We start from the raw sequence: 17,439 nt of genomic DNA on the forward strand, positions 1-17,439 counted from the left end.
GGAGGGGTGTACATATTTCCCACGAATTTGTGAAATTGATCCAAAAAAAGGAAGGAGCTCCAACCAATGATGTTGTGTTTGTGAAAAGTTCTTCCCGTGAAAATTAAAAAAAAAAGAAATATATATATATATATATATATATAAATATATATTTAGTTCAAATTGTACATTTTACTGCACACTTCTTGTGAACAACTAGGCAGAAAGACATACAATTTACATGCAATGAAAGTAATTGTTGCCATTCCGTTATAAGACCCCAAATTATCTTTCTCTAACAGCAGTAGGTCTGTGAGTCTATATACAATGTGCAAATCACACTAATCTTATGTGATAAGTCCGGTTTATTCACACAGCTGACACGTGTTTCGACCAGTCGGCCGTCTTCAAGGCTGTTATACTATAAAACACACATGTTAAATAGAAAGATTGATACAGCTAAATGTGATTGCCAAAGTATTGCCATATAGCGTGGATATGCAAAGTATACATAAATGAAAGCATTTTTTGTCAGAAAAAGTTACATAGGGATGGTTACATACCATTCAGTGAATCCGTATCAGGATGGACGGACGCGTGCAGGAGAGATGAGACAAATACACAATATTCAACAACGTCGTATGACGAGTGTCTACATGATTAGACCTGTTGATTACAAGGGTGCTTTCCCTATCCTCTGTGAATATCACAAAATGCTTAACGTGGATGAGTTGTTACTTCTTGCATTTTTTTTTACATGAGTGAACTGCCAGTTGGATCAGTAATGGGGGTTCAAAAATTACATGAGTGTCTTCCCAATTGGATCAGTAATGGGGGTTCATGCGACCCTTGGGCATAGGTAAGTGTTGCCTAAATCACCTAACGATACCTTAACAGTGAATGTGAAATTACACCGAACGTGTTCATGAGTTATTGACTGGACCAACAAAAAGTAACCAAAAACCGTGAGGCACTGCAACCGTGTGCAACCAAGTTACAAAAACCTGTATGTTCCGCTGAATGACTCACCGATAATTGGATTTTATAGTTTGTGAGTTTGCATTCTAGACTAAATAAATGACTATTTGCACCTGCTATGGAAGATGCTAGCACTGCGCATGCACATATTTAGAGTGTCATTGGGGGTCATTACGATCCAGGCGGTAAGTCCGCCAACTTTACCACCATGGTGTAAACTATGTTTACACCATGGTGGATGGCGGATTTACCGCCCCATTCCAAGGTGAGTGGGGCGGTAAATCCCCATTTCCCATTTTACCCTTCCCCATTCCCATGTTTGCCCCATAGGGCATAATGGGAGTGGGGAAGGCGCTAATTACGCCACCGCAAATTACGGTGGCGTAATTAGCACCAAGGCGGTTTAGCGCCATGGATTTTAACGGCTGCTAGAAGCAGCCGTTAAAATCGGAATCAGGCGTTAAGGGTTAACGACGACGTTAACCCTTAACGCCTGAGTTGTAATGAGGCCCATTGTCCTTTTGACGCCCTTATTTAGATACTAAGGGCCTCATTACACGGAAGGCGGTGAGCCATGGCGCTATTAGCGCCATGGCTCATGCCGGTAAAATACCGGCACCGCCTTGGCGGAAAGGGGATTTACCGCCCCATTCCAAGGTTGGTGGGGCGGTAAATCCCCCTTCCACCATTGCCCCTCCCCATTCCCATTTCTGCCCCATAGGGCTCTATGGGAATGGGAAGGCGCTAATTACGGCACCTCAATTTTGCGGTGCCGTAATTAGCTCCGAGGTCCCTTAGCGGGTTGGTTTTTAACGCCTGCAAAAAGCAGGCGTTAAAGCACCAACCCGCTAAGGGACCTCGTAGTAAGGCGGTAATGGTTAACGGTCACCGTTACCATTAACGGTGGCCGTTAACCATTACCGCCTTCCGTGTAATGAGGCCCTAAGACATTTGTAGCTTCCTACTTGAAGGACATACATCGAGCCAATGCTGGTGAATTGCGCTGCACTTTCATCACCAGGGTAAGTCCATAATTGATTACAGACCACAGTCCTAGTATATGAGTCTTTTAGATAGAAGATCCTCTTTTGTTGAGTTGGTTGTGCTGATACAGACATTCGTATTTCCCTCTTCTAGATTTGGAACTTGACTAATCCAATTATCAGTGAGTCGTTCAGCGGAACATACAGGTTTTTGTCACTTGGTTGCACACGGTTGCAGTGCCCCACGGTTTTTGGCGGCAATGGGACACAGCGACATCAACAAAAGAGGGGTGCCGACCCAAGGGGAGTCATGCAGCCTGGACGCCCCCATAGAGGGAAACTGCAACACTGCCTCCACTGACAGTACCCTCTGCAGCAGTGTGGAGGCACACACACATTTCCCAGGAATGCGCTTGAGCGGCTGCGCATAGTGAGGGAGCCCCACACAAGGAGGATTCGGGAGTGGGATCTCACACTGAGAACATTTTTTAAATAATGGGTTAACATGGTTCATTTTATAGCACACGTTCTGTGGTAAAAAGATACACAGTCGATTTTGTAGGGTTGACCCAGGAAAACATGCATAAAGTGTTACTCTTGCTTAAGTCCTGCTTGAATCTGTATTTGCTATTACAGCGAGTGCTCCTCAGGGCTCCTGCAACGCTCTCTCTGGTGTAAAGAGCAGAGGCTGAGGTTTGGGTTGCCCCAATTGTGATAGTTATCTCCTATAAACAACTCGAGTTGCTTTCTCTGCGTTTGATCACTTTAGAGGGTGGTCACGGTGTCTGGATGTATACGTGAGAAGCTTTCAAGCTCCAATATCGAAAGGTGAACTCATAGGTCTCTTCTCCTCTGCGCTCTGCGGGACGTGTCTGTGATGAAGGTCACTGGCTCGCGAGGGGCGGCACGGGTCTCAGTGATAGAAGGTGGTTTCACGTGCCAGTGCCCACTGAGGGTTTAACACCATTGTTTTAAAGTCTTCCTTTTCATCTGATAGCTGCAGCTCTTCGCTTTGGCCGTATTTCTCTTTCATGCCCTTTTCCCAGACCTACTCATCCTCTGTCTTTTCCTCCCTTCTCACTCTCAAAGGTTCTCTGCTCGACCCGATTATTTCCCTCTGAAGTTAGAGTCGCTTGTCTCTCTTTCCGTTCACCCTTTTGGACATGCGCATTACTCTTCGGCTCTTTCCAGATGCCTCTTTAAATTCTTCCTATTCTACTTGTTCTTGCCTCTTTTAACTCGTTCTTGTCTCTCTGCCTGCCAAGACCCCACTTCCTGCTCGCCCTCATTCGCACACTATCACCTAGCTCTTATTTCCTCTAGTACTGCTTTTTGTTTTGTTCTGTTATTTCCTTCTTCCAATTTCTAATTTCGTTTTTTCATTCCCTCTTTCTGTGCCTTCATTAACCAATGCATGTTCACTTCTCTCTGACCTTTTCTCACCTTTTTAGATCTCTTTCTGTTCCATCACACGCAACTGTTCTCTCTTCCCTTACTCTGCAAGACTGTTTCTACCGCTCATCTGCTCCGCCTTCATTTGTCCCCCTCTCTTTGTACCCCCTTTTTTTTTACTGTGCTCCTTTTCGTCTTTCTCCTTCCCTCTGGAACGTTATTTCACTGACATGGGTGAAGTAGTGACATCACATACCAGATTGCCTCAAACAGAGGTGTTACTGGGGGGGGGGCTTAGGGGTCTATAGCCCCCAGTCTTTTGGTTGTAGCCCGGGTTTAAAACTCAGGAGCTACAAGCAAAAGGCTATAGCTAACCCCGAGTACTGACAGTCCTGACATTAGCATAGCCCCGGGTCTTTTCCAGCCTAGCAACACCCCAGGCCTCAAAGGAAGTGACATTGCATGACATTTGAACCCAACATCATGATAGGAAGTGGTGGTGCATGGTGACCTTTGACTCTGATCATATCTCTTGAAGTGACATCACTGATGTAAAGGAAATTGCAGTAAGTGTGAGGTTAATACACATCTATCAGTTACAGAGGCGGGCAAAAGAATATTTAAGTTTCCAACAATATTTTAACTGGTATGCAATGGGTGAAGTCATAATATGCCAGTGGCACAGCCTTTAGAAGCAACTCTGGCCACAACACTGCCGTCCCGTGCCAGTGCAGCCTCACATGGTGAGTTACTCCATTTTATGCCAGTTATAGACGCTCGTGCAGGGTGAAGTCGTAGGAAACATGCAGTCACCCATGCACAAAGCTCACGATCATATGCCCCGAGCATCATGAAAGGCCCAAGTACTGACACCCTGTGCCAGGCAACGGCTCACGTGCCTGGAATGGTCACCACATGTAAGGCACAGCCTCATATGTATGGTGCTGTCATCATATACCAAATGCAGCCCCAAAGGCCCTCACACTACATTCGAATGGCAGATAAAGCCTCACATGCCAGCTGCATGCATGATGTTTAGAGTATAGCATCACATGTCCAGTTACTGCCATTCTATCCCACGACAGCATTAGACAGCAAAGTGCTGCCATGTTTGCCATATGCAGCCTCATATGCCCAGTGCCATCTTTATATGTGAGGTGCAGCACCATGGTCTTGGTGCAGCCATCAGATGCAGAGGGCGGCCTCACATCCCTACTGCTGGGTGCCCCAGGTAGAGCATGGTGCTGCCAGGGCAGCCCAGCCCCCAACCCCTAGCATTGACAGATCTAGAACAACGTCCCTGGGATGGGGGTCAGGTCATGGGGTGATAGTCTGAGGGGTATTGCTCTGGGCGGTCTTAGTTATGAAAATAGTGCATTTTAGGAGAGAGAGAAAGAGAGAAGGGATAGAGAGCGAGAGAGAGCGAGAGAGAGAGAGGGAGAGACAGAGGCAGAGAGACGAGATGGACCAGTGACTGCCCTGCCTAACACCAGATCCTGTTTCCTCTCCTCCTGGTGTGTCTCTGGCAGTTGTGGGAAAGGGCATGTGCTTTCAGCAGTGCTTTGACATTATGTGATGTTGTTGTCCTCTCTGTCTTTGTGCAAGGGGTACCATTTGCCAACAAAATCTATTCTTCAGAGTTCGGACACCTACTTCATCAGCACAGCAAACATGCCCTCCACCCATTCTGTTCACACAAAAAAATGGAACTTGGAAGTTGCCCCGCCCAGTCTTATTTGGCCAGGAAAAGCAAAAGAATTCGGGAGTCTCGTGGGCGTGGGATGACAGACCGCTGTAGAGGCTGAACATCGCTTCTGAAAGCCCTCTTCTCAAATTCTCCTCGTCAAGGTTTTGGCCTCAAGTAGCACAGCTATGTGGCAGGCTAAGCAGAACTTTCACCCTCAGATGCAAGCGCCATCACTCGGGTTCTGCAGATCTGATGGGCTCCGAGACCTTCACGGGTTGTTGTGTCTTCCATGACAGAGCTACCCCTCATTCTAGCAAGAGGCTCAAGCCTCAGACAGCAGAGTTATCTCGTGAGCTAACTGAAGGATCATATGTGATCGCAGTAACCGCCTCCTACTAAGGCAGTCACCAGCTCTACAGATAGTATATTCAACCAGTTTGAAAGCTACCCCCTAACCATTCCATCTGGCAGTCTCAAAAACGGTACTGTGCAGGCAGCCATGTTTCATAATTTGTTTCCACCAGCACATTGTGCATGTAGCGTGGCTAGCCCTTAGTGTCACTGTACACCAGGACCATATTTGTACCAATCTGGAAAGTTTTGCAACATGATGGGTCTCCAACCCTCAGGGCGTACCAGAGCATACTGACGGAATCAGTGTGCATCAAATCATGTTATCAGGTGCAGAGCCAGGGCGTATGGGGATGGTCAACCCCTCAGTGCCTGATTCGTACCCTCTGACTCTCACAGGCAATGCAGGCTTTAATTGAATTTAAGAAAAAGTATATATGCACCAGAGTGTGCGGTGCATATGGCTCTCTGATTCCAGGGTTTCTGAGCAAGCAAGGTGCTTGATGAGCACCCAGTATCCTCTATCTGTTCAAGTCCTTCAGGGGCACACCAGTGCTTGGATTTCTTTCCTACCGATTCCCTCCTCACCCAAAGAGAACAGAAGACGCAAGGAAAGTCGCTTTTTTTTTTTAAAGAAAAATGTGGCTTTGTAGTGTATGCATGTTTGAGTGTAGTGCATGCTGTGTGTGTGTTTCTGTGTCAGAGGGTGTGCGTTTAAAAGAGTTTTGTGTGAGTATGTGCTGGTATGTATGTGTACATTACTGTCAGCGAGTGAGTGAGTGTGTGTGTGGGTGGGGCATGTGGTGGTGTGTATGTACATGTATCTGTTGGACTTAGTGTGTCAATGCTAAGGTATGAGTGTGAGATTGAATGCACTTCATGCATGTGTGTGTATTTTGTGGGGGCAGTCGTAGCAGTCAATTCTGATGCTTTATGTGGGCGCATCTTCATGAACATGATTTCTAGTGACCATTAATGGCATAGGGTGCGGGATTCTGGCCTCAGCTTTATGAATGTGATTCAAAATAAACATTACTAGCAATTATAGATGGTTGTTAGGCAAGATTGTTCATTAACAGTTCTAGCAATAGGAACATTATTTACAGACGGCATGGTAATATATTCGAGAGCATGAGTATTCCTAGGGGACCGGTTAAAGATCCCAAGAAAAGAACCAATTTTTGGCTTTTTTTCTAAAGCTGAAGAAGGAAGGGTCTGATCTTAAGGATGTAGGCAGGGAGTTCCATAGCTGTGCCGCCATGACAGGAAAGCTGCTGGCCCCTACTTTCTTGAGTTCATACCTTGGGACCTTGAGGCAGTGTATTTGTGTAGTTACAGTAGGGCATTCAGAGGTAGTTTTAGTGAACCTGTGAACTAAGTATTTGGGAGCCAAATTAGCCAAGTATTTGTGGGTAAGGGTTAATGCTTTGAACTGTATTCTATCCCTGACTGAGAGGCAATTGGAGTTACGTTTAGTCTCAGAGATATGTTGCATTCTAGGGATACTTAGTGCAGTTCTGAGAGCATTGTTTTGTAATGTTTGAAGTTTATTGATGTTGTGTTTGCTTGACCCGAGATAGAGTGCATTACAATAGTCTAATTTCGAGAGAATAATTGCTGTGGCTAAAGTAATGCAACTGGTTGTGGAAGGAAAGGTTTACAAGCATGGATAAGCTTGCAGGTGTAGGCTGTGGCCGAGGAGGTAGCATTCATTTGTCTTTTCATATTCAGGACTGAGTCTAGATAGAATCCCAATGTTTTACCTCCTTGGCCACTTTTATATTGATACCGTCTATGTTGAAGGACTGAAATTGGTTGCTTAGTTTGGTTAGTCTAGCTGGAGCTCCTATGAGGAGGAGCTCTGTCTTTTCATCGTTTAAGCAGAGGCCATGTGTAGCCATCCACGCTTGAATAATAAGGTAGATATTATTCACGAAGGTGGAATCAGTGTCATAATCGTCTGACATGGGCATGAGGATCTGGGTGTCATCTGCATAGTTGGTGTAGGTGACACCCAGATTATCTAAATCGTTGAAGGGAGGCTTTGTGAAAATATTATACATGTTAGTCGATGCACACGAGCCTTGTGGTACTCCGCAGGATAAAGGTGTCGGCTCTGCTGAGGCCATAGTGGAGAAGAGTCTCATGGAGCGATTGTCTAAAAATGATTGAATCCAGGTTGTTGTTCCCGGGAGAAGTGGGTGGCTGTAGGCCGATGCTTGCAGAAGACATTATGGTCCACTAAATCGAAAGCGGCCGAGAGGTCTAATAGGAGTAGGAGAGCAAATCTCCCTTTGTCCCTTAGCTCATTCATCTGTTTTTTTTAAAATGATAAAAGCTGTTTCCATTACGTGTTTGGGTCTAAAGCCTGACTGGTGGAGCCCCAAATGACAGTTGGCTTCAAGGTAGGTCTGAATCTGTAAGTAGGCCGCCTTGTCAACATTTTTTAAGAGAATGGGACCGTTGTTATCAGCTGGTAATTAGTTGGATTGTTTAGATTTGGGAAGGTTTTTTTTAAGAGCGGGAGGACCCAGGCGTCCTTTAAGTTTGTAGGGACAGTACTAGAGTCAAATGATGAAATCATTAAGGTGGAGATGAAATGGGCTAAGTCAGAGGCTGCTTCTTTGATTATGGTGGCTGGGCAAGAATCTACTTGGCATCTGGATGGTTTGAGGGAGGTTATAATCTCCTCCACTTCCTTGGTAGAGACTGGGGAAAATTTGAAGCGAGGTATAGTTTTAGCAGGGTTTGGTTGTGGACCCTGAGGGGGTAGGCTTGTGGTGAGGTTTAATTTTCTAGCATCTATTTTCTCTTGAAGGAGAGATATTTTATTAGATAGCACTGTTTGAATATTGGTGCAGCATGCTTTGTCCTTCGTACATGTATCAGTTGGAGGGGTGGGGGATTCCAGTTCTCTTAGAATGTCAAAATTCTCTTGTATTGGAGCTGGCTTTGTTAATCCTATCATTATAGATGTCACTTTTTGCGTGTAGGATTTCTGATTTGTATTTGGCTGCAATTTTAGTGAAGTTGGCCTTGTTTAACTCTGTATGGTTCTTTTTCCAGAAGGGTTCAGCGTTCCTTTTTTCTAACCGTAAGGCTTTGAGAGTAGGGGAAAACCAGGAGTTAAAGGGTGCTCAAGGTTTACCTTTGCAAAATTTTAGTGGTACAATTTTGTCAATCGCTTCGTTAAGGGTCGAGTTGTATAGATCTACTAGCGGAGTGTGCTCTAAATTAGCAGACGTGAGATGCGCGATAGGGTGGAGTAATGGCAGTAGTTTTTTTTAGCCCTCTAAGAAAGTGCTGTGATTATTAGCTTGCACCCTCTAAGATAGGACTCTGATTATTAGCTTTCATCCTCTAAAATAGTACTGTGATTATTAGCTTGTGCCCTCTAGTAAAGTACTGTGATTATTAGCTTGCACCATCTAAGATAGTACTGTGATTATTAGCTTTGGCCTCTAGGCTAGTACTGTGATTAATAGCTTGCATCCTCTAAAATAGTACTGTGATTATTAGCTTGAACCCTCTAAGATAGCACTGTGATTATTAGCTTGCACCTTCTAGGACAATACTGTGATTATTAGCTTGCACCTTCTAGGACAATACTGTGATTATTGGCTTGCACCTTCTAGGATAATACTGTGATCACTAGCTTGCACCCTCTAGGATACTACTGTGATTTTGGCTTGTTCCTTAGGATAATACTGTGATTGCTAAACTGTGCTCTATCCTTAGAGATTAGCATACATTGGGCCTCATTACGAGCATTACGAGATCCCTATGGGGCTCAAATGGGAATGGGGAAGAATTTTTTCCGGCGGCCAGGAATGGGCAAATTCTGGGTCCGGCAAGGCCATTATGACCCGGTAATTGCCCATTTCTGGGCACCGGAAAAAAATAAAAATACTGGCGGCAGCCGTGCCTGTTTTACAGGCACGGCTACCGTCAGCCTCGTAATGAGGCTCATTGACCAAATTCACTTCTAGAAAGTACCTCTATTGAATAGTACTGTGATCATTAGCATGTGCCATCTAGGAAAGCACTGTGAGTATCAGTTTCTGCCATCTAGGGTAATACTGTGGTTATTACCTGTACCCTGCCTCACACCACACAGATTTGTTTATTGCTGTAAGTCTCTTCCAGGGACAGCCACAGTCTCGCAAACAACCACTCACCAGAACGAAGCCAACCCATCGTACAAATCAAGAATGACCAACCCTCAAACACAACCACGCAGAAGAAGAACAGACAACGCTAGAAATAACAAGAACATAATCGACGCCCTAACCCCTTATATCACCAAAACAAGAGGACCTTACGCTCGACAGCCACAAAATTTAGAAGAGGAGCCTGATGAAAACAAAAACCCAAGACTGAAACTAGAAGAGGTTTTCAATGAGACAGACACAACTGTATCAACACCTCAACTAGAGATCGACCTGGAAGGAAACCTTAACACCAGTCAGAAGACAACGCAGACAAAAAAGCACAAACCAAACTACACCTTTAAAATCCACTGCAACCTAATAAACGCAAGATACATGTCAAAACACTCCTCCTCTAGGACAACGGCATTGACATCCTATTCATCACAGAAACTAGGTTGGATGATAACTACAAAATCACAGTCCAAGGCTGCCTCCCCACCAACTTCAAATGCTTCATGGAAACCGGAAAAATAAAAAAGGAGGATGCCTCGCAATAGCATTCAAAGAAAACCTGAAAGTAAAAACAGACAAGCCTCTCAACATCATCAACTACGAAACCATGGTCATACATCTATCGGCTAAGCCAAAAACAAACATCAAATTCATATTGGTTTACAGACCACCGACATACGATGCAACCTTTGTCAACAACTTCATAGAAGCCATCACCAACATAGCCATTGAACACAAACATCTAATATTCCTGGGGGGCTTCAACATTTGCTTCGAAGAAAAACATGCCAACTCTCAAATCTCACTAATTGGGCAGCTAACAACCATGAAATTACAACAGTTGATCAAATGGGCAACACACTTGGCAGTACACACCCTTGACGCAATCTTCGGCAAGAAAAAACGTATCACCATGGCACCACCGATACAAATACTTTGGAGTGACCATCTTATCATTCCATTCGTGATCACATTACCAACTCAAGTCAGCATCCAGCCCCTCAAGCTCACAACCACCACAAAAAGAAACTGGAAAACCATCAAAGCAAGCAACCTAATGGAACAACTGGAGATGACCAAACCTTCAGCAGCAGAATTGGAGAAGGCAGACCTAGACGGGAAAGCGGAGCTACTCCACAAATGGATTGCTGATACAATCAAAAGCATCACCCCGGAAAAACCATTTACCCCCTCAAGAAAAAGAGCAATGGCAAAATGGTTCACCTCACTACTAAGCACCATGAAAAAGAACAAGAAGAAGCTGGAATTGGAATGTAGGAAAGAATACAACCAAGACAAGAAAACCCAGTTTTAGAAACAAATCTGATCACACAAGAAGGAAATTCAAAAGGCAAAGAGAAGGCATTATGATGACAGAATTACCCATGCCACTAACACACAAAAACAAATGTTCCACATCATAAAAGAAATGAGAAACCCACCTGGTGACTCCACTAATCAGGATCTTCAAAAAATACAACATTACATGCCACACCTATAGAGATGACACTCAAATCATCTACAAAATCGAAGATACTCAAGCCGATCACTCGACCCTGATAGAATGTCTGAAAGAAGTCTTTGACTGCATGAACGCCAACAACTTAAACAATCAACCCAGGAAAGACTGAAATCATGATTATATCCAAAAACCAAGAGACCAACACCTACATTCCCTGTCCGATGGAAATGGAAACCACGATCACACTATCTAAGGTAGTAAAGAATCTGGGAGTCCTAACGGACAACGCCCTAACCTTAGAACCACAAGTAAACAGAATAATTAAGAAATGCTTCTGCCACCTTCACACTACAAGAAGAATCCTACCTTTCCTCTCCTTCACCCACAAAACACTGAGATTCGTCGCCCTCATCATGTCAAGAATCGACAATGCAAACGGACTCTACCTTGAGATCACCGAATACCTCCTGAAAAAATGACAATGCATCCAAAATACAGCAGCCAGACTGCTCCTCAAACTATCCAGAAGAGACCACATTACTCGAGCACTAAAAATACTACGTTGGCTCCAAATCAAACATCGCATCACGTTCAAAACAATGTTCATAACACACAGGGCAATCAACGGACAGGGAAACTGGGCCACTTTACAGATGGGTTTTCTTTGGTGTTCTACTTTTGTAATGTGCATGGGCTAATGCGTCTTGTGAATTGAGATAAGCCGCTTTCCGCCTGAAGTATTTTCTGTCACACTCTCAAGATCGTATTGCATAAAGCATGAGAATCGGTACACTCCATGAAACATGTGTTCCCACGTCAATTTTATCCTACGTCCTTTGACAACCATTGTGCTTCCATGGGAGAGCAAAGACACCCCTTGGGAATCCATAATCCATATCACACTGCATCCCTTCCCACTATTGTCTCATAATGTTCATTCACTTTACATGGGTTTATACTGAGGAAACATTCTAAGAAATCAGAACCTCTTCTGTTTCCAAGCCTGTTTGCCCTTGGATCTGCAGAGGCTCTATGGCTACAAGTTTTTTACAAGCCTTCGCGACCTGCTGGATTTACTCGTCATTCAGACTTCCTGCTACAGGAGCTGCCCATGTAGCCCTTTCCACTGATGGCGGCAGGGTATTCTGCCCATGAGTAATTGCCGGTACCCAGAGGCTATTGGGCCTGTTCCTGCTGCGGGGCTGTTTGAAGCAGGGACACAATCCTTGCAGAGCACCTTATGGAGTGGACAACGGTCCCCTGCCAGCCCAGATTGCGGATCCCCTGACCCCCTTTTCTGTCCTTGGCCTGGAGGTAGGAAAACTGGCTCCTGCAGCAATCCTGAACCTTAGTGATTGAACTGAAGCCACTACTTTTATTTTGGACAAATAATTCCCATTCTCTGAAAAACCTACTCAGACTCCTTTGTTTCCTTCTAGAGGTGGTGAGAAGTTGCAGCCATCTGGACTAAATCCATTGGACTCTTCCGGTCATTCTGCTGGGAAGTTGTTTGAAGGATAAATCCAAAACTAGGTACAGATGGACCAAAGAGAACTTTGTGCTCGCGATGTTTGTCAAGGAGGTCTATCGTGTGCGTTATTTGTCAATAATGTGATGGCACATTCCATATATGTAATTTTATTGTGTCTGGATCAGACCTGTCCTTGTGACAGGTTGCTGTTAGAATCATCGAAAAAGACCAAGCAATGTTTAAGGGACAGAACAGTCAACGCGTGTTTCGACCAGAAGGGTCTTTAGCAAGACTCTGGCAGTTAGCAAGATGTTATTTTGACAAAGTGACAATATCACGAGTGACAGGGTACATTGATTGGAACATGGTTCAAATTCAAAAGCGATGGATGAATTCAGCACTGACTCTGCGGACCCATTGCAAAATCAGCAGATCGAAGATGGCGGGTGGTTCAGACATTTTCATTTTATCACTAACCAATCGGAATAACTTTCTTACAAATAGCCATTTAAACTGATCTTTACCAAAGTCCACAGCCTGCGGACCCAAATAGACCCATCAGGTTCCAGATTTGCAGCTACTGGGTCGGTTGATCGGTCGGTGAGTTTGAAATAGCTAACTTTACCCTGGTCATTTTTGTCACTTTTTTGTATTTAAAATAAAAACACATAATGGATTTTCACCAGATCAAGAGAAGATCGCAAGCAGTACCAGGTGCCACCTTCTCGCGTAGGTTTCGTGTAAATCTGTCGATCCGTTTCAGATGTAGCTGAGAGCAAAACTTTCCCATTGGACTAGTCTTTCAAGCTTCGTCATTTGGGGGGCCGCCCTATAACCTTACTGCCACTTTGCCCTGCCTAGGCAGGACCTCATAAAACCTTCCAAAAAAAGGGTTGGGTATATATTTTTTGAAACATTTTGTGTATGGTCGTCAAATGCCTCCAGTGTTATAAACATCTGAAAATATGAGCTCCATATGAGAGTTTCCAAGTTAACCATAATGTCAGAATCCCTCTTCACTACACTGTATCATAGAGTGAACACCACAACTTCTTCTGCATCCTCATTCGCTCCACCCATCACCAACAGACAGAACACCACACACCAGGCTCTGGCCCTTGTAGCTTCAGGCTCTCCTCCTACAAAGGGAAACCAAACCCCACCATTATTTCTTTGTTTAGTGGAGGGCAGGCTCAGGTGAACGAGAGGGAACAAGGCCAGGTTATAACAGGTTGCATTATTTGAAGTGAGACAATGACGACAGTTTCCCTACCAAAAGGAAGCGAAAGAAGACCTGGACATCAATTGAAAGTCTTGCAAGACTAAGCAACGCTGCAGTTTGCTGCAAGACAACAGTAGACCTCAGGAGGGCTGGGCCAGGGGTGGGAGGACAGAGATCTGTGATTTCTGGCGCTCTATCAGGACGTGGAATTATTGTAATTATAGACGCCAATGCCACGCCGCTTTCCAGTTCAGATTCACTCCTTGTGGAGCCCAAATGGGCCACTAGGCAGTGTAAGCTTGTTGAAGAGTGCTTGGGGAGCTTAGCATCTGGCATGTGTGGGTGATTGGGTTGCCTCCCTCGTGCCAATCACCTCTCCAAAAGCAATGGGCAGGCATCTGTTGTTGACACCCTCCTGGCCCAGAAAAGAACAGACTGTGCTCTGCTTTTAATTTTAAATGCAGACGTCCCTCTTCGGTTGTGCCGCCCCCTCCGCGAGCTAAGCTCATCACAAATCAGCATGGAAATACACACAATTAAGACCAGCGCCAAATCGAAGCATCACCCTTCTGTGCCTGCCTTGCCAGTCTGCCCATCGTCCAGTGATCCTGCAACCGAAGCCTGGATTATCAAGGCCGCGGTTCTTGCAAATTGCGTCAGTCGACGACGTGTCTAAGGGCCGACTGTCAAGCATCCGATTTGACACTCATTAGCACGCGGCCGATTAAAACCTCTCAGGTTTATTTCTCTGAGTTGTCCATGGGTATGGCATTTGCATTAATAAGCAGCTGCTTCAGAAGAAGCACAATCTAATTTTGTGATCATGCCGTGTGTCTCTCTTTCTTCCTTCGCAGACATAAACCCAATAGTCTTGTGCGGTACATCTGGTGTGGGGGATGAATGCAAATAGTAGGCCTTGCCTGGATTAATGTTAACCATTAATTAATTTTTTTCCAGAGATATTTTATCTGGAGTTCCAATTATTCTGAAGACGACGCCAAACATCTCCATTAAGGATCGTGTGCCTAACAGTGGCAGTTGCCAGAAAGGGAACCAGATCTTCCACAAAACACATACTTTAAAACATTGCCCAGACCCATCACCTTAGCTGCAAGAGGGAACACATCATATAGCTTACATGGTTCGTCCTAAGTTTTTCCAGTCTGTTTCTGTCTACCAGTTAAAGTTCCGGTACATGATCACACATCCATCACTATTATTTTGTTCTTACTATTTGAATTATCAATATATAATGGGTCTCATTACACGTTAGGCGGTAAGGGGTTAATGGGGCCGGTAGAGCTGGCGGCCCCGTTAACCCCCTGCCACCTCATTACGAGGTCTCCTCGCGGGTCCCGGGAGCAGACCAGGATGCAAACAATAGGCCCGTCATTAACGGGCCCGTTGTTTGCATCCTCCCCATTCCCATTGAGCCCTATGGGGGCTGAAATGGGAATGGGGATATACCAGGTCCGGGTTCCCTGAATGGGGAAATCCTGGGCCCTCCAAAGTCGGAATGGCCCGGTATTTCCCCATTCAGGGAACCCGGACCCAGTAGCCGGTACCCGGTATGGGGGTAGCCATGCCACAAATAGCAGCATGGCTACCTCCATTGTCGTAATGAGGCCCAATGTGGGTTTCTAGAAGTGTGTAATAAGTGACTGTGCTCTGTGTATCTGTCACGAATTTCTAGGGTGCTATTTATCATCTTCCTCCTCATCGTCTTGTGTTTTTTTATCTGGTGTCGTCCATATTTGTTGCATGATTTGCTTTAAAGTGACATGTCTTAGTATCGCTTTCACTTAGGTGGCTAATTTCATGGCTTGTTATAGAAATAGGAGGGTGCCTCCCCAGTTCTCCACTACGGGCATTATTGGGTACATTCCCATGGGCCTGTAGTATCTGTTTGAGGACTGGCAATTGCATGTTATCAGTTTCGATTCGTCCATTTTGTCAGGATCTTGGTTTGGGTGGACCTTCATACTGTATTCCATATGGTATTGGCATAATTGACCAAACATTTGATCGATTTTTTTGGACCTTTTTCTAGGTGAAATGGTAATTAAATGTATATATGGGGTGTGTAAGGGTGTGGATTAGGTTGAGGGCAAGTGGGGGAGGTTGTGGGGAGTCTCCCCCTGCATTTAAGACCCAAAAAAAGGTCAAACAAATTCGATCAAATGTGATTAGGTCAAATGTTTTAGGTCAAAAAGACCCAAAACCTTCCATACAGAGACAATGTTTGCCAGAGGGTTACAGATATGTTCGTGCTAGTCAGTTCGTATTTTATCGCATAGTATATAACCTCACCCTTAGAGGCTTCTGATGGCCAGTGGGCCCCTTCCAGACATGATGAAAATAAATCTAAGCTAAGTAAAGGCTGTGGAGTGTACTCAGGTTTTTTAAAATAAAAGTTATATCCTTTACTGCTGGATCAGGCTTTCTATGGGAAAATCAGCCCTTTTTTTTGTTTAGTTTCTCCTTAAGGACCATGAACTACATTATTCTTCCAGGATGTTCAAGCTTTTTTGTAGGATTTCTTGAGGGAGTGATATCAAGATCGAAATTCAACATCAAATATTGTGGGAAACAGAGTAAAGAAGCTCACAAAAACATGTGTGCCTTCTCTTTACAAGGTTTACCTCTTAATTATTATTGTTATTGTCAGAGTAGCCTTCCTTTTCATAAGGACTATTGGTAATTCTTTGACTCCATTTGCTAAGAAGCAGCATCGCCCCTCCCTTTCTATTACACTGCCTTTAGGATTCTTTGGCACTTTGCCTCTCCCAGAATGCAGCATCACACCTCTCTTTATGTCTGTCATTTCCCAGAATAATCCTCTGCAGGTCTTTCTTTATCTCTCAGTGTCACTACGATGCTTTGATTTTTATTTATTTTGTGCTTATTTCATTTGAGCTTTTACAGAGTGCTGACCCTACCCAGATGAAATCAGAGTGCCTTACAAAGTTCCAAAGAGAGGAGGTGAAAAAAAAGTTACACTATTCTCAGACTAGGATCACACTATTGCAATAGAGAAAGGCTATCCTGGGTGGAAGTCTAGCTGGTGTGGGGAAAGAGGTAAGATTTGAGGCTTTTGTGGAAAGAGATCCAGGGAAGTGCAGAGCAGAGGTGGATTAGGAGGGTGTTCCAGCCTCTGGGTGCCCATTGTCAGTCAGTCAGTCAATAACTTTATTTCGGCCATACGGCCATAAAAGTACATGAAACACAACATGACAACAGGTACATTCCAAATTGTGTAAATAGATCACAAAGTAAATTAATATCAATACTGTTACTATTACATTTGGCCCAGAATACCCAGTGCCATACCCGGTCCCGACAACAACTGGCGTCCACCAGCCCTAGATATTTCTTATGCCCCTGATCTATTACAACTTCTCTAAGGCAGCCTCCCCAACGGCAACACATTTGCCCCAGTAAGCACTAGATTGTGGGGCCTGACATCGTGCCAAAGGTCTATTTTAGGGTCCGGCTGAGGGCTAATTTGAATTGAACTGATAGTCGATACAGCACTTTTCATATTGACGCACAAGATGCTGCAGACTACACCATGGTCCCAACAATCAACTCGAATGGAATCAAAATCGTTTTCTCCCTGATTGCAAATTCTGGTACAGTTTGAGATACTTTCCTGTGATCCAAAAAAAAAGCCACGGACAGTACCCACCAATGGAGGGATTTGTTTATCAAGGCCTACCAGAGTTCTCGTTGGTTATTGGAGGTTTTAGGA

At 44.6% G+C, this 17,439-nt stretch overlaps 1 protein-coding gene across 9 annotated transcripts in view; it reads left to right on the top strand.

Annotated features, from left to right (window-relative positions):
- The window catches only part of SLC24A2 (solute carrier family 24 member 2), a 1,614,118-nt gene that overhangs the window by 226,448 nt on the left and 1,370,231 nt on the right, over positions 1-17,439 (top strand). The window lies entirely within an intron of this gene.

Source organism: Ambystoma mexicanum, chromosome 6q (assembly GCF_040938575.1).
Source record: "Ambystoma mexicanum isolate Mex_15411 chromosome 6q, UKY_AmexF1_1, whole genome shotgun sequence".
Lineage (NCBI taxonomy): Eukaryota > Metazoa > Chordata > Amphibia > Caudata > Ambystomatidae > Ambystoma > Ambystoma mexicanum.